This window comes from Phragmites australis, chromosome 10, assembly GCF_958298935.1.
Source record: "Phragmites australis chromosome 10, lpPhrAust1.1, whole genome shotgun sequence".
NCBI lineage: Eukaryota > Viridiplantae > Streptophyta > Magnoliopsida > Poales > Poaceae > Phragmites > Phragmites australis.
Window position 1 is genome coordinate 22,396,375 of NC_084930.1, and position 18,865 is coordinate 22,415,239.

Genomic DNA, 18,865 nt, shown 5'->3' on the forward strand with positions numbered 1-18,865 from the left:
GTGGTCTTCATAGGAAAGAAATGGGCTAACTTGATCAATCGGTCCACAATGACCTAGATTGAGTCACACCCTCGAGAGGTCTTAGGTAGTCTGGTAATGAAATCAATACCGATCTCTTCTCACTTCTAGGAGGGAAGAGGTAAGGGTTGGAGCGTACTAGCCAATTTAAGGTGTTCGGCCTTCACCCTCTAGTAAGCATCACACTCAGCTATATATCGAGCAATTTCACGCTTCATGAGGGTCCACAAAAATCTTGGCTTGAGATCTTGGTACATCTTGGTACTCTCCAGATAAATGGATAACAATGAATCATGAGCTTCATCCAAAATCTTGTTTCTCAACTCAGGAACTTTAGGGACCACTAGTCTCTTCATGAACCACAAGACACCTTCATCGTCTGGGGTAAAGCATTTGGCTTGCCCCACCTTGATCTTGTCACGAATCCTCTCCATGCCTTGGTCTTTCTTTTGAGCTTCCTTAATTTGGTCAATGAGGGTAGATTTTATCTCAAAATTGGTGAGAAATCACCCCAAAATTATCTGAAGTCCAAGCCTTTGGAAATCATCACAAAGTGTGATGGCTCTAAGCTTGAGTGAGAAATAATTGCATCAAGTCTTTTTAGCTCAGTGCATCGGCAACAACATTCGCCTTGCCAGGATGATAATGAACTTCTAGCTCATAGTCTTTAATCAACTCAAGCCATCTCCTCTGTCTCATATTCAGGTTAGCTTCAGTGAAGTTATATTTGTGATCTGTATAGATATGACAGAGATTGCACATCAGATAGTGACGCCAAATCTTTAGAGTGTGCACAACTGCCATAAGCTCCAAGTCATGAGTTGCGTAGTTCTCTTCATGGTGCTTCAATTGGCGTGAAGCATAGGCAACAACATTACCTTCTTGCATAAGGACACATCCAAGGCCTATGTGGGAAGCATCGCAATAGATGTCGAAACCCTTATCCGCTTTAGGTTGACCAAGAATGGGTGTGATCATGAGCAGGTTCTTCAAGGTTTGGAAAGCTGACTCACATTCGTTTCACCACTCGAATACACTCTCTTGCTTCAAAAGCTCTGTCATGGGCTTGGAGATCTTAGATAAGTTCTTGATGAACCGGTGGCAGTAACATCTGAGAAAACTTCTCATGTCGGTGACACTCTTAGGTTGAATTTAGTTGAGAACCTCTTGTACTTTGCTCGGGTCAATGGCAACACCATTCTCGGATAGGATATGATCTAGAAAAGAATCCTCTTTGAGCCAGAACTCGTACTTACTGAATTGGCATAGAGATGGTGATCTCGAAGTCAGCCAAGAACATCTCGGAGGTGCTCAGAATGTTCTTCTTCAGTCTTGGAGTATATGAGAATATCATCAATGAAAACTACAAAAAACTTATAAAGTTCCTCTATGAAGACCGTGTTCATCAAATATATGAAGAATGCCGGTGCATTGGTCAGGCCGAAGGACATAACGGTATACTCGTAAAGCCCATAATGAGTAGAGAAGGCCATCTTGGGGATATCCTTCAGTCAGATCTTTATTTGGTGGTAGCCCAATATCAAATTAGTCTTGGAGAAAACTCGGGCACCGGTCAATTGATCAAACAAAATATTAATATGAGGAAGCGGATACTTGTTCCTAATAGTGACCTTATTCAACAGATGGTAATCAACACGCATCCGCAGAGTTTGGTCCTTCTTCTTCACAAAGGGCATCGGACATCACCAAGTTGAGGGGCTCGGGCAAATGAAACCCTTTGAGAGAAACTCATTTGGAGGCATCCGGTAAGACCTCTTTGAAATCGGAGCCGTTCTAGGCAAAAGCTTAATAGTGAATTCCACTTCTTGGTTGGGTGGCATTTCTGGAAATTCATCTAGAAATTCATCAGGAAACTCACACACAACGGGAATATTCAAGAGATCTGTGATGGTGACAACCTTCAGAGCATAAAGACAAGGATCAACTTCCTTAAGCTTTAGATGGACTTGGGTGCCGAATAGTTCATCAAGTGTTACACTCCTATGAGCACAATCAATAATGGCTTTATTCTTGGTGAACTAATTCATTCCCAAAATGACATCTATCACCTTGGCATCTATTACAAGCAGATTTGCCAAAAAGGATACCTTGTTGATAATAATCGATGCCTTGGACACATATTGATATGTAAAAATGTTGGCTCCGGGTGCCTCTATAAGATAGGATGCACGGGCAATACTAATTTTTAGCTCATGACGCCGAGTATAACTCCTCTTATGAAAGAGTGAGAAGCTCTAGAATTAAAAAGAACAACAGCAGGAAGAATGATAGAACTAGAATTCACAAGCAACGTACCCAATAATATGTTGGCACCCTCGTGAGCTTCTACGGCGGTGGTGTAGTTGACAGTTGACACAATCGTGCTTAGGAACTTGCGTAGTCTGGGAGGCTTGCTAAGGGGGTTGAACCGGTAGTGGCAACCTTGGAGCAGTCACCATAGCTCTAGGCTTCGGGAAATGGCAATCCCGTGCGAAGTGCTTGACATACCCACAGTTATAGCATGGGCCTCCGGAGCCACCTATCACACTCCCTTGAGATCCTACGAGTCTTGGAGGTTGTCCTTACGAAGAGGAGAACTGGTGTTGCACTACCCACATTGGTCGTGGAGCAGCTGAAGTTGGCATGTGAGATGGAGGAGGTTGACTCTCTATCCGTGAATGTTGAGAGCTCCCGCCCATGGAAGTCGATGGGACCCACTTGCGCTTTTCTCCTCCTGGTGGTTCTTCATCTTGAACTCAAATGTGAGGGAGATGCTCACCAACGTGTTAAAGTCGGTGAACTCATGAGCCAATAGGCGGTCTTGCATCTTGGAGGATAGGCCATTCACGAAACAATATTGCTTCTTCATGTCGGTGTTAACCTCTTTCAAAGCATATTGTGTAAGGTGGTTGAACATCTGCACGTACTCCATATGATCATTGGTCATGACCACTGATCGTATTCACTGGTCTGAAATCATTGTTCACTAGTCGAAAGTTACTATTCACTAGTTGGAAATCACTGTCCACCTAGTCGAGCACCATTTGCCTGGTTGGTCACTGTTTATCTGGTCATGGTACTATTCATCTGGTCACCTATTAAGCCAGTCATCGCTGCAATGGCCACTATAAATGACAAATCATGTCATCAACATATACCCCCCTGTCTTTTGGTGAAGCTTGCTCACTAAAAAATATATCATCTCTCTTCTACCTTTCTTAGGATGATGATCAAGACATCAGCCATGAATACCTCTTAGGACGATGGTAACTAGTACATAGGTCATATTTATCCTAAGCATCTTACCATACACTAGCATAAAATTTCTTCAAGCATCATGCATTAATAGTTTTAGGTAGTTTCTCTTCTTTCAAACTTTATAGCATATAAGAATTTCTAGGGAAGATACTTACAATTCTATATGGACCTTCCCAACTGGGAGACCATTTGCCAAATCTGTTGTCCTTCGATCCAACATGCAAAATAGTCTTTTACACAAGATCACTAATCTGAAATGACTTTGCTTTTACCTTTTTGTTGTCGGCTTTGGCTACTATCAACTTGTCTTTCTTGATCTCTCTCAAAGCCTTCAATCTTTCATCTGTCACTTCGTCAATCCTGTCAATCACTAGATCATAATAATCCACAGTCGACAGGTTATTCTGCCGAGCTAATCTCAAAACATTAAATTTCACTTCAACAGGTAAAATGGCTTCTTGTCCATAAACAAGTTCATACGACGTTACTTGAATGGCACCATATCTAGATATATGATGTGCCCACAAAACCTCCGATAGAACTTCATGCCATCTCTTGGAATGTTCCTCTATTTTCTTCTTGATAAGATTAATCAAAATTTAATTATTAGACTCGACTAACCATTGGCCTGAGCATAATAAGGAGATGAATTAGAAAGCTTAATTTTTAATGATTCGGCAAATTCACGTACCTGGTGTGACATGAATGAAGTACCTTGATACGTAGTTGAAGTCAGCGGAATGCCGAATCTATGAACAATATGCTCCAAAATAAAGTTAACTACCTCCTTATGTGTCACGTTCTTGAGAGGAACAGCTTCAGTCCACTTAGTCAAATAATCAGTAGCCACCAAAATAAAACGATGACCTTTAGATGACGAATGATGTATTTGGCCGATGAAATCCAAACCCCAACCTCGGAACGACCATTGTTTGATAATAGGATGCACCATAGGAGCAGGAACTAATTGGATATCACCAAACTTTTGACATACCTCGCATCCTTTATAATACCTCAAGCAATCATTAAGCATAGTAGGCCAATAAAAATCCGCTCTCTTCAATAATCACTTCATCTTATGCACTGATTGATGCGTGCCACATATGCCTCCATGCACTTCTCTTATAGTAATTCTAGCTTCATCAGAATCCAAGCATTTGAGAAGCACACAATCCATAGTTTGGCTATATAAATCATCATTCAACAATGTATATTTGAAAACTTGCCGCTGAATCTTTCTATCAACACTCTTTTTTGAATCTTTCAAGTAATCAATGAGATGCTTTCTCCAATCTTCAATTTCAGCAACTTCAACATTCTCTCCCAATGAAGAAGATGCAACCAAACTCAAAAATTCATGTTTGTCTATACAAAGATCAACACTTTCAAGCATTGGTTTTTCAATCACAAAGAATTTGCCTCTACCAACTTGATAACCATATGCTTGTTATGCTAAATCATTAGCTCTGAAATTATTACCTCTAGACACATGATTGATAGTAAAATCATCCAAAACAGCAATAATGTCTAGACACTTATCAAGATAACTATTTAGTGATCCGTCGAAACATTGATAATTACCAGAAACTTGCTGCACAACTAGCAACGAATCACCAAAATACTATGTTCTTCACACCCATGGAGCTCAAAATTTCTAATCCTAACAAGACAGCTTCATATTCGGTTTGATTATTGGTACAAAAATATTCTAGACAATAAGATATTTCAAGCACCTCTAGGTGACACAAAAACAATACCAACATCTTGTCCAACCACGCAAGTTGAACCATCAAAATAAAGCTTTCATGGTTTAACAGATATAAAACCAACATCTAAATCATACTTATCATCAATCCGATGGTCAACAATAAAATTAGCTACAATTTGAAATTTCATAGATTTCAAAGATTCATAAGTCAAATCATATTATATAAGCGCATAAGCCCATTTACCAATTCTACCACTCAAAATTGGCTTTTGAAACATATACTTAATCACATCAGCTTGACATGCTACTACACAAGTACTGGATAGCAAATAATACCTTAACTTTGTGCAAGCATAATATAGCGATAAGCATAATTTTTCAATAAAGACATACCTTGTCTTCGCTTCCAAAAGACGTTAGCTCAAATAAACGATTGCATGCTCTTTACCATCAACTTCTTGTACCGAAACAGCACCAATCACATTATCTCCCACAACAATATATAGCCGAAAAGGTAATTCGACTTTAGGTGCCCAAAGCACCGAAGGAGTAGATAAATATTTATTAATCTCATCAAATGCATGTTGCTGCTCTGCCCCACAAGTAACTTTGGTTTTATTTTTCAACTAAAGTATAGGTGGAAAAGCATTGATTTTCCCGCATAAGTTTCATATAAATCTTCTCAGGTAATTCACCTTGCTTGGAAATTTCTGCATATCCATTTTACAAGTAGGTGTCTTAGCCTTTTGTATAGCTTCTATTTTTTTAGGATCTATCTTTATGCCTTTCTCATGTATAATAAAGTCTAAAAACTTCCCAGCCGACACACCAAAAGCACATTTGAGTGGATTCATTTTTAGACCATACCGATGCATCATTTCCAATTTAACAACTATATCATCAATATATACTTCTAATATGACACCAAGCAAATCATAAAAAATTAAATTCATAACCCTTTGATAAGTAGCACCAGCATTTTGCAACCCAAATATCATAACCACCCACTCAAATAAACCAATATAAACAAGACAACAAAAAGCCGTTTTAGACATATCTTTCTCGGCCATAAAAATTTGATTATAACCAGCATTACCATCAAGAAAACTAGTTATTCTATGTCTTGAAGCATCATTGATTAACATACCGGCTATAGGCATAGGATATTCATCTTTAGGAGTAGTTTATTCAAATATCTAAAATCAATGCAAACTCATAACTTATCGCTACTCTTCTTCTCCACCGAGACGATGTTTGTAATCCAATCAGTATATCTGCATGGCCTAATAAATCTTGCTTTCAACAACCGGTCTATTTCTTCCTTGATTCGATCATACATATTAGGATTATTAAACCTTCTAAGGGGCTGTTTATAAAGCCTAAATCTCATTTTGATAGGCAACTGACGTTCTACTAACTCTCGGTCAAGTCTCAGTATCTCATGATATTCCTAAGCAAAACAATCAATGTACTATTTAAGCAACTCGATTAATTTAGCCTTGTAATCGGCTTTCATATTCTTGTTTACAAACGTTGGCCTTGGAATACTACCATCACCTATATCTACTTCTTCTAATGGATCGTCCGATGAAAAACCTTGACCTAACTTATCTAACTCATCTAAATCTTTAATGACCTCACAAATATCATTCTTATCTGATCGATATTGCTCCATACGCTTGTGCAACCATTTAAATTTTTATCTCTACTCATTAATACATCATAGCATTGAGCCGATTATCAAAAGTAGGCTTTACAACCACGGGTACAAATCCATCCTTGGAGACACTAAGAAAATCATAATCTAAAAAATCAAGACCCGACAAGCACTCAACATTGCTCTATGTCCAATTGGCTAAAGCATCGGCCAAAGCAGCATAGGCCGAAGTATCTGCAAGAATTTTTGGCTCGGGAAACTTTTTCAGTTCTGGTTGGAGGTACGAACCGGCACTGAAAAATCGTCAGTGAAACCGTTTTTCAACCGGCACTGATATATCTTTTCGTAGTAGTGTGCAGTGGTAAGGTGGTATATCAAGCTAATTTCATTACTGAAGATAAGTAAATGTAGAAAAGAAGATGGTATTCCATACTTGAACACTAGCCAGTACGACATGCGCCACACTGATATATTAAATCGTTTCCATAATAAACTCTATAAACTTAATGCAGCCTTAACTGGAACAAGCTACTGAGACATTTTACTCCGGAAGAACGATAGATTCAACCAAATTCTAAACTCTCAAGATATAATCCTTATCTTCTCACTTCGATCCCAAGGTCCACGGATCACCTTCTATCAGGTGCAGCCATCACCTTAGAGCTTGTAGTTAGCAGTAGTTGCTTCCTCAAAAGATAATGTTGTGCCCTGCATAGTGGAGTCATTAGCAGTAGTGCATGGCGTTGGACCTAGTCGAAGTGTCAGATCAAACGTGGGTGTGAATGAAATAGGAGTAGTGCCAGGACCAACACCGTTAGAATTGTCACTCATAACACTGCCAAATGGATTGGACCTTGAGCTTGCAATCTGGGTTTGAAAAGTCTCAAGCGTAGGGGGCATGCAATTTACGTTGACTAAGTTCTGTTGTTGGGTGATTAAACTGAAGGAATGGCGATATTCCTAGCTGAGATATGAAAGGAAGGCCAGCATAAAGTAAAATAGGGTTAGATCCTACCCACTGGAACCTGGTTCATCTGGTGTTGATGATAAGATTTGGTATGTACAGTGACCATTGCAGCGACAACTGGCTTAAAGAGCAACCAGATAAACAGTACCATGATCAGATGAACAGTGGCCGAGCAGGCAAATAATGCTCGATAGGTGAACAGTGATTTACGACTGAGTGAATATTAACTTCAGTCTAGTGAATAGTGATTTTTGACAGTGAACAGTAACCTTCAACCAGTGAACAATGATTTCAAACTAGTAAATATGATTAGTGGTCATGACTAATGATAAGGACATCACTCCCTCGGATACATACAATGATCCTCCATTGAACTTTCAAGGTCCAATCACAAGGGCTCGCGCACGACAATTAAATTTAGAGGTGAGCTCGTTCCTAAGCAACTCTTTATATAATTTTGAGAATAGATTACTACCTAATGATTATGTGTTGCTTAGGAATCATAGAGAGGACAAGGAGACACATAGAGGAAGGCTTGGAGGCGTGGAGGAGCAGCTAGTACGTCCAACAACAGCAGGAGGTCCAGTCCAACTCGAGTCCGAATCAGCCTCGACCTCCAGGACCAGCGAGCAGTAAAACGGACGCCCAGGACGCATCCGGACTCCGTTTTCGACGATTCACATATGGTTGGAAAGATAATTTCATAAGGAAACCAATGGCGTTGGTTTGAGGTCCAAATTCCTTCTGAGTCAACGGGAAACGTCAAAACAAGTCAGCGTCCAGAATCTGTCTCGGTGCTGCGTCACCGTTTTTGGTCCGTTGGGCCATGTATCGTGTTGGAGTCCATTAGGGACGCGTCCAGGGGTCCTTGGCCGACCCTAATCCTTTATATACAGTAGCTTCCGCCCTAATTAGGGTTGGGTTTTGCTTAGATTATTCTGTCAAGAACAGTTTCGCCGTTTCGTCGGTTTGTGAGACCCCAACTCGTGAGATTAATCATTCATCTGCAATTTGGTTGCATTCTTCCTTGTTCTTGCTTGTGTTCTTCGATTCGCAGGCAAGGATTTTAGCCTTCTTGGCGAGGTCAACCGTGCAACGCCGGTTGATAACCAGAGGAGACGTGGTGCTGCGATTGCGGGGTTTCGGATCGTGTTGTTCGGAAGCCGGATCGACTTGTGTCTCGTTTCCACCAAATCGAGAGTTACCAGAACCTTTCGGAAGATCGGGAACCCTTGTTCATATTAAGTGGTATTCAGAGCTTCAGGTATACCGTCAGGTTCATATCTACCCTTAGTTTCGAGTGTTTTCGCCTTCGTTCCATAGTCCACTGCCATATCGTTTCTTTTTTTCCTGTCCTACAACCCTTCCGCGCCTTTAGCTTTTGCATATTTCAGTTTCAGAGTTCGTCGTGTTGAGTTTGTGTCCTGGTCAAGTTTTTGTTGCTGGTTAGGTCGTGTTAGAGTCCAGTTCGTGTGTTTTTCCCCACCGTTTCCATCAAACCCTAGCCTCCGTCGCATATTTTCCCCACTTTCTGCCTGTTTTGTCCTCTAATTCGGAGTCGTTTCTTAAATCGGGCATAACTTTCGCGTACGAACTCCGTTTTCAGAAAAGTCACAGAGTTTTTCGCATCGAAACGACGTTTCGGATCCGTTCGTCCCCGGCTTTGCCGGGTTCGGCGAAATCAGAATTCCCGAATTCGCCCCCGAAGTTTGAGTTTTCAATTTCCAAATATTTTTCTCATTTTCCGGCTGAACTTCAGAAAATTCTACAGGCCACGTCTTTCACTTGTTTAAGCTCAAATTTTCTGTGGTTCCCTCTTGTGTGCTCCTAAGTGAAAAAAAAATATCAAAAAAATAAAAAGAAAAAGTCGAATTTTCCCAAAAAAACAACGACAGCCCAAAAAAATAGAAAAAAGAGAGGGGCAAAAGAGGAACAATATCTAGAGGAGCACATAGAGAAGGGCAAAGTGAGCTGTGTTAGCGTGTGCTGTTTAGTTCTTTGTTTCTGTTGCTCTTGCTATCCATCATACTTGTTTCTCCACCTTGTTTATCACACATACTTGGTACTTGCAACACTTTAGGCCAGCAACGAGAACAAGTACTTGGGACTATAATTCAGCATTACTATCTGTTTCTGATTTGTGTTCCACATATACATATTTGTTCTCTTTGTGTGCCTTCCAAACTCCACAGATTCTTCTGGACAGCACTGGTTTGCATCCCTGCAATCGCTCGCACGCCTTCCAGGTATCCTTTGCTTTGCTGGTAAGAACCCTGGTAAGAGCTTGGTAAGGTGTCTACCTTTGCTGATCTTGATTGAGAGGCACCACTCCACCTTTGTAGTACGATTATTAGGGATAACCTTCACTGTTTGTTGTTGTGTTTTTTTTCCACAATGTCAGTTGAAGGAGATAAAATGCCAAAGGACTTCAAGGAGTGTGTCAGCCAAGAGCAGCTACAAGCTGTTGTAGACAATGCTCAGAAGGAGATGAAGGAGACAGTCATCAAGGCTGTCACTGAAGCGATAATTGAGATGAAACTCGCAAACGCGGTTGAGCGGGTGGACAAACGGTTATCTGAGCTCACCGACAGGGTAAATGCGTTGGAAAACCGTCCTGTGCACAACGAAGATGTGAATGGAAGCAACACCGGTGATGAGTTGTATGATGACGATGTTAATGTTGATCCAGCGGCGACATTGCAAAACAGATTACGGCGTCGTCTTCGCACTAACACCACAGGTATGGGTGGCGTTCCACATCACCACCACCATCGAGGTATGTATAATCGAGCTCCTGAAGATCCTTATGCTAAGGTTAAATTTACTATACCTTCTTTTTCGGGACATTATGATGCTGAGGGATATCTTGATTGGGAGATGACAGTAGAGCAAAAATTTAGTGCCCACCAAGTACCTGAACAATATAGAGTTAGACAAGCCACTAGTGAGTTTAAAGATTTTGCTATTATTTGGTGGACTGGTTTAGCTGCAGATGGTGCCACACCTCGTACATGGGAAGAGCTTAAGGTTGCTATGCGTGATAGATTTGTTCCCCCATCTTATCATAGAGACCTGCGTAAGAAATTGATGCGCTTAGAACAGGGAGATAAATCTGTGCAGGATTATTATGGTGAGCTTCAAAAGGGCTTGATGCATTGTGGCATAGTAGAGGGAAACGAAGATTCTATTTGTCGATTTTATTCGGGTTTGAGACGTGAAATCCAGGATATTATTGATTATAAAGAATTTAACAATGTCAACCAGTTGTTTCAGTTTGCTATGCTTGCAGAGAAGGAGTTGCAGGGGCGTGAGCAGCAGGGCAAGTACAAGGCCAGCACCACATACACGCCGCGCACAGGACCATCCTTTGGGCTGTCCAAACCATCCACTTATAGGGCTCCCTCACCAGCGAGCAAGCAACAAGCAGCTACGGCACCAAATCCGGTCACTACACGACCTTCAGGCTCAGGTAAAAATTCTGTTTTGCAGGGACCTTCCAAGAGTGCTTCCTCTGTTGCATCAACGGGACGCACCTCTGGCATTCAGTGCCGTCGCTGCCATGGATTCGGTCATGTGCAGAAGGATTGCCCAAGTCAGCGAGCATACATTGCAACGGAAGATGGGTACATCAGCGCCTCTGACATTGAGGAAGAAGAAGAAGAAGAACCAGTTGTTGAGGAGAGCAACGAAATCTTGGGCAGTGATGACACAGCGACCTATAGGAGCATCATTGTGCATCGGGCGCTCAGCACAAAGGTACAACAACCAGAGAAGCTGCAACGCCATAACTTGTTCCAGATTTTCTTCGTCATCCAAAATCGGCGAGCACGTGTCATCATCGATGGAGGTAGTTGTAATAATTTGGTGAGTTCAGATTTGGTCAAGAAGCTTGGCTTGACCACACACCAACACCCCCATCCATATAACCTTCAGTGGTTTAATGATGCTGGAAAAGCTAAGGTAACACAAACTTGCAGAGTTTCTTTTTCCATTGGTTCCTATGCTGATTATGTTGACTGTGATGTGGTACCTATGGAAGCTTGCTCACTTTTATTGGGTCGACCTTGGGAATTTGATAATGATGCTATACACCATGGTAGAAGTAATACATATACTTTTATGCATAAAGGAAAGAAAATTACTTTGGTTCCTATGACCCCTGCTGAAATTGTACAAGCTGATAAAGAACGAGCTGCTAATTTGCGTGATACTAAATCTGAAAATCAGCAAATTGCTAATTCTCTTTACCCACCTAAAAAGGATAAGTCTGCATCTAGTTCTAAGGTAGAGGGCATAAAATTGAAGGGTGGTGTTATGCTTGCACTAAAAAGTGACCTTGCTGAAATTTCTAATAATGATATTTGCTACACCTTGGTTTGCAAACGAGTTTTGTATTCGCTTGATGATGTTATTAGTTCGATACCTCCTGCTGCCACTAACCTTTTGCAGGAGTATGAGGATGTTTTCCCAGCTGAGATACCCCCGGGACTGCCACCTATGAGAGGGATAGAGCATCAAATCGATTTGATCCCGGGAGCAACATTGCCAAATCGTGCTGCGTATCGAGCCAATCTCGAGGAGACTAAGGAAATTCAGCGGCAAGTCCAAGAGCTTTTGGACCGCGGGTATGTACGTGAGAGCCTTAGTCCTTGTGCTGTTCCTGTGATTTTGGTTCCTAAGAAAGATGGTACTTGGCGTATGTGTGTTGATTGTAGAGCCATCAATAACATTACTATTCGATATCGCCATCCTATTCCTAGACTTGATGATATGCTTGATGAGTTGTGTGGCTCTGTAATTTTTACAAAGATCGACTTGCGTAGTGGTTACCACCAAATTAGAATGAAACTTGGAGATGAATGGAAAACAGCTTTCAAAACTAAATTCGGATTATATGAGTGGTTAGTAATGCCTTTTGGTTTAACTAATGCACCTAGCACTTTCATGCGTTTGATGAATGAGGTTTTAAGAGCTTTTATTGGACGATTTGTGGTGGTTTACTTTGATGATATATTGATTTATAGCAAGTCTTTGGATGAACATATGGATCACTTACGTGCTATTTTTAATGCTTTACGTGATGCACGTTTATTTGGTAACCTTGAGAAGTGCATCTTTTGCACGGATCGAGTCTCTTTTCTTGGCTATGTTATTACTCCACAGGGAATTGAGGTGGATGAGATGAAAATTGAAGCCATAAAGAGTTGGCCGGTGCCCCAAACCATCAAACAGGTGAGAAGTTTTCTTGGACTTGCAGGTTTTTATCGTCGTTTCGTGAAGGATTTCAGCTCCATTGCTGCCCCCTTACACGAGTTGACAAAGAAAGGTGTGGTGTTCCATTGGGGTAAGGCACAAGAGGAGTCCTTTGACACTTTGAAGGACAAACTTACGCACGCGCCATTGCTGCAACTTCCAAATTTTGGTAAGACCTTTGAGCTAGAATGTGATGCTAGTGGAGTTGGCATTGGAGGTGTTTTGATGCAAGAAGGTAAGCCCGTTGCATACTTTAGCGAAAAATTGCATGGCCCTGTTCTTAATTACTCTACGTATGATAAGGAATTGTATGCACTTGTACGTTCTTTAGAGACGTGGCGTCATTATTTGTGGCCTAAAGAATTTGTTATACATTCAGATCATGAATCGCTTAAGTATCTTCGTTCTCAACATAATCTGAATCGTAGACATGCTAAGTGGGTTGAATTTATTGAATCTTTTCCTTATGTTATCAAACACAAGAAAGGGAAGGATAATATAATTGCTGATGCTTTGTCTAGACGATATGCTTTGCTGTCCCAACTTGATTATAGAATTTTTGGACTTGACTCAATAAAAGAACAATATGTGCTTGATCCTGATTTTAAAGATGTATTGCTGAACTGTAAAGAGGGACGTACATGGAACAAGTTTGTGATCAATGATGGATTTGTGTTTAGAGCTAACCGTCTATGCATTCCAGTTGGTTCCGTTCGTCTTTTGTTGTTGCAGGAAGCACATGGAGGAGGATTGATGGGACATTTTGGTGCTAAGAAGACGGAGGATATGTTGGCCACATATTTCTTTTGGCCAAAGATGAGGAGAGATGTTGAGCGGTTCGTGGCACGCTGTACCACATGTCAAAAGGCTAAGTCTCGCTTGAATCCACATGGTTTGTATATGCCTCTTCCTGTTCCTTCTATTCCTTGGGCAGATATTTCGATGGACTTTGTTTTGGGATTGCCTAGGACTAAGAGGGGGAGGGATAGCATTTTTGTTGTTGTGGATCGTTTTTCTAAGATGGCACATTTTATACTTGTCATAAAAGTGATGATGCCGTTTATATTGCTGACCTCTTTTTCAAAGAGATTGTTCGCTTGCATGGTATGCCTTCTACTATTGTTTCAGATCGCGACGCTAAATTTTTGAGTCACTTTTGGCGCACTATGTGGAATAAGTTGGGTACAAAACTATTGTTTTCTACTACTTGCCACCCACAAACTGATGGCCAAACGGAGGTAGTGAACCGCACTTTGGGTACCATGTTGAGAGCTATTTTGAAGAAAAATTTGAAGATGTGGGAAGAATGTTTGCCCCACGTGGAGTTTGCTTATAATCGGGCAACACATTCTACCACCAAGGTAAGTCCTTTTCAGGTAGTGTATGGTTTTACCCCTCGCGCTCCTATTGATCTTTTGCCTTTACCTACCACTGAAAGAACACATAGTGATGCTAGTGCACGTGCTGATTTTATTCGTAAGTTGCATGAAACAACTAAAATAAATATCGAAAAGATGAATGAAAAGTATAGAATTGCTGGTAGTGAAGGTAGGAAAGAAGTCAAACTTGAACCGGGTGATTTAGTGTGGTTACATTTAAGAAAAGATAGGTTTCCAGAGCTGCGTAAGTCTAAATTAATGCCAAGAGCTGCTGGTCCTTATAAGATAATTGAGAAAATAAATGATAATGCATATAAACTTGAGTTGCCACCAGAGTTCGGGGTTAGTCCTTCTTTTAACATTGCAGATTTGAAACCTTACTTGGGAGCCGATGATGAGCTTGAGTCGAGAACGACTCCAATTCAAGAGGGGGAGGATGATGAGGACATCACTCCCTCGGATACATACAATGATCCTCCATTGAACTTTCAAGGTCCAATCACAAGGGCTCGCGCACGACAATTAAATTTAGAGGTGAGCTCGTTCCTAAGCAACTCTTTATATAATTTTGAGAATAGATTACTACCTAATGATTATGTGTTGCTTAGTAATCATAGAGAGGACAAGGAGACACATAGAGGAAGGCTTGGAGGCGTGGAGGAGCAGCTAGGACGTCCAACAACAGCAGGAGGTCCAGTCCAACTCGAGTCCGAATCAGCCTCGACCTCCAGGACCAGCGAGCAGTAAAACGGACGCCCAGGACGCATCCGGACTCCGTTTTCGACGATTCACATATGGTTGGAAAGATAATTTCATAAGGAAACCAATGGCGTTGGTTTGAGGTCCAAATTCCTTCTGAGTCAACGGGAAACGTCGAAACAAGTCAACATCCAGAATCTGTCCCGGTGCTGCGTCACCGTTTTTGGTCCGTTGGGCCATGTATCGTGTTGGAGTCCATTAGGGACGCGTCCAGGGGTCCTTGGCCGACCCTAATCCTTTATATACAGTAGCCTCCACCCTAATTAGGGTTGGGTTTTGCTTAGATTATTCTGTCAAGAACAGTTTCGCCGTTTCGTCGGTTTGTGAGACCCCAACTCGTGAGATTAATCATTCATCTGCAATTTGGTTGCATTCTTCCTTGTTCTTGCTTGTGTTCTTTGATTCGCAGGCAAGGATTTTAGCCTTCTTGGCGAGGTCAACCGTGCAACGCCGGTTGATAACCAGAGGAGACGTGGTGCTGCGATTGCGGGGTTTCGGATCGTGTTGTTCGGAAGCCGGATCGACTTGTGTCTCGTTTCCACCAAATCGAGAGTTACCAGAACCTTTCAGAAGATCGGGAACCCTTGTTCATATTAACTAACGACCATGCGACCAGTAATCATGGTTTATTTATGCAGTTGGCCTTTGGACAGATGGAAGAGTTAGTCGAATCTAAGAAGATCAAACTATATTAAAGCGTATTTGGTACATATATAGGAGTTTTACATGTTCAAATAAGAAATATTTGTTTGCTATAGAAAGTTTAGAGATCAGGTAGGCGTAGCCGAATCATATCTGTAAGTTTTGTTCAGTTTGAATTAGGAGTCCTAATCTCTTACAGCTAAGACCTGCTACCCTTTAAATATGAGAGGGTAATGGCCGATTGAGGACATCAACCAATCGATCAAACACAATTTACATTATCTTTTATCTTTTGCTGTCACACCCGGTTTTATGTGTACCCAGGATGTTCAACACATATAAAGACGTCACAAGTGAAGTAACAAAAGCAATACTTTATAGAATAAACGTTAAACTCTTACAACAATTGACATATATTGTTGTCGGTGATCTGGGAACCGGGGGTTCCGGAGTCCCGAGGCCAGGACAGCACATTACCACGTGGCGCCATCCCTCGGGGACCATCTCCCTGAGGGCTCGAGAAAAGCCAGACCCGAGAAGGGGTGCTCGGGGTCAAGAACAATTGGTTCCCGAGTACCTAGAGTTCCCCGAGGACCCGAGAAGAGCCAAAGTCCGGGAGAGGGTGCTCGGGGCCAGGAACAGCTGGCCCTCGAGTACCCAAAGTTCCCCGAGGACCCGAGAAGAGCCAATCTGGGGGAGGGTGCTCGTGTCCAAGAACAGTTGATCCCCGAGTACCTAGAGTTCCCCGAGGACCTGAGAAGCCCCTTGCCGGTGGACCCCACAAGGGCTCCACGGTGAGGTGTCAATCGGTGGGAAGCCCGATGCTGCATTTAAGAGGGAGCGTGGCATGTCACATCCAACCACTCCACCCCACGCCTGTCGTACTGAGTACGACAGTCCCTGCCACCGCCTGGCAGGAAGGCGTGGGGACAATTAATGCGACAGGCCCCATGGCACGTCACCCTGCGGGGCCCATAAAGGGAAACGACTTGAAGATATCATCGATGGGCTCGAGGCGTATCGCCTGTCGCCCTGCTGCGTCACACCATGTCAGATCTACTCTGACCGGACGGGCACGCAGGGATATTCAGTGGCTGGCCGGTGGGCCCCCCTGCACCTGCTAAAGTTGGGGCGTAATAACCGACGGGACCGTCCAAGGGCGCATTTTCAACCCCTGTAACATCAAACTGTAGACCCATAATGGTTGCTTTCCATTTATGGCTTACAGAAACTTGTGCCCCGGATCTGGGCATGCCAAGCCTCCCCCGATAGGATAAAAAGGGGGGAGCACTTCGTAGAAGGACAAGCTAAATAGAAGTTAAGTTGAGGCGAATAGAAGCTAAGCTTGAGGCAAGAAGCAAGACCGAAGCTCAAGACTTAAATCAAAAAACCTTATAACACAGAGATATAGAGAAATGGATTCCAAGAGCATTAATAGCACATCAGAACACAGGAGTAGGGTATTACGTTTCGTGTGGCCCGAACCTGTCTAAATACTTTGCGCATTTACTCCTACTAGCCGAAGATCATCCGTCCCGCCTAGACATCATACATTCGCGTTAATCCCACGTACGAGGTAGATCCAGAATCGGCCCCCCGGCCGAATCTCAAAGGGGGTCCCTCAGGATCCCCGCTTGCAGTGTTCATCCACTGACAATTGTCTTCTATGTAGATATTTACAGTGGAACAAAAGCACTGGTACCCAACAACACCACAGACAACCGACCGAGAAACACGCCCCTAGAACATCACAATCTCGTCTTGATAGTCTTCAACATCTTCTCTCACTGAGCGGCACCACATATGTAGCATGGCATGGGGAAAATAGCAAGTGTGAGCACATGGCGTGCTCAGCAAGTATACTGTGGAAATAATGATATGCAGGCTTATAACAACGATATGCTAACTCCATGGTTCATTTGCATAAATGCGGGTAAAGAAATAGTAGTGTAACTGAAAAGCATTAAACAGCTATTTAATTGAATATAACCCAAATGACCCAACAACTAGCGTACAAGGTTCCCCACCTTGTACCCCTAACCATCTAGTACTCCCTGTACTATAATCAAAACTATAACCATTCCACTACCAACTAATCATGTGAGGATCCAAGTCTCCCATAACCACGGGCATGACTGTTATAATAGTATTACATTCTGTAGAGGTTGTCCAACTTTTGACCACGAGTCGTGATTTCTATGATGCCGTGTTCGTGAAACACTTAACACACGCTAGTGGTGTGCCACCAGGAGAATCACTACGAAGCATGATCCATCAGTTAGGTCTTGGTACTCCAACAAATGCCAGCTAGGTGTCTAATTGATATTCTAAGCCTTACCCATATTGGTATCGTGTTTGGTACGATATTTCTTGGGTTGTTGCTCCACGAACCAATCCTTCTATGTGATACTTGGGCAAAGACTATCCAACAGGGAAATAACCAACCAACAAAACCTAACACCACTACTTGGAACATATCCACAAGCCCACCACATAAACCACTATAATCAATCCACCATTATCAAACCAGCTCCTTGCCCAAGTCCTAGGGTTCCATGTTACTATATAAAGTTCATCGTCACCATTGCATAAGTCCATTAATCAGGTATATGACACTTCTCAGCATCCTAAAAGCATGGCTAAGCAACTTTACCCATAAAGGACACATAACCATAACCCACCTAGGTTTCAAAGGATGATAAGGGAAAATCCAGGGAAACCCTAACATAGGTGACTACCCATCATATTGACAGACATTGCATGCAACTTGGTAAAACAAAACATTTAAAAACATAGGAGCAATATGATCAAGGAGTATACTTGCCTTTTACCCAATGCTGCTCACTGTTTTCAAAATCTTGGTCTTGAAATCCCTTGAACAGATCCGAAGCATTGTCGACTAATCGCAAATTCTATCGACAAACAAAAGTAACATCGAATAAACACCAAATAAACTCCAAATTGTAAATAAAAGAAATAGATTGATAGATTGAGTTCTTTGATTGGGCTAGACAAGGAAAATAGAATTGATTAAACTCCTCTCAAAGGAAGATGAAAGAACTAGGGTTTAGGTTTCACATGAAATGATAAGAAAGGGTTCACATGAACTGATAGAAAAGGTTAACTGAGGCATTAACATGAGTTACTTACAAATTTATATATTATTTTAATATCATAAACTCATGTTCGTAATACAATGACATGTACATTTGATCAGAACCTAT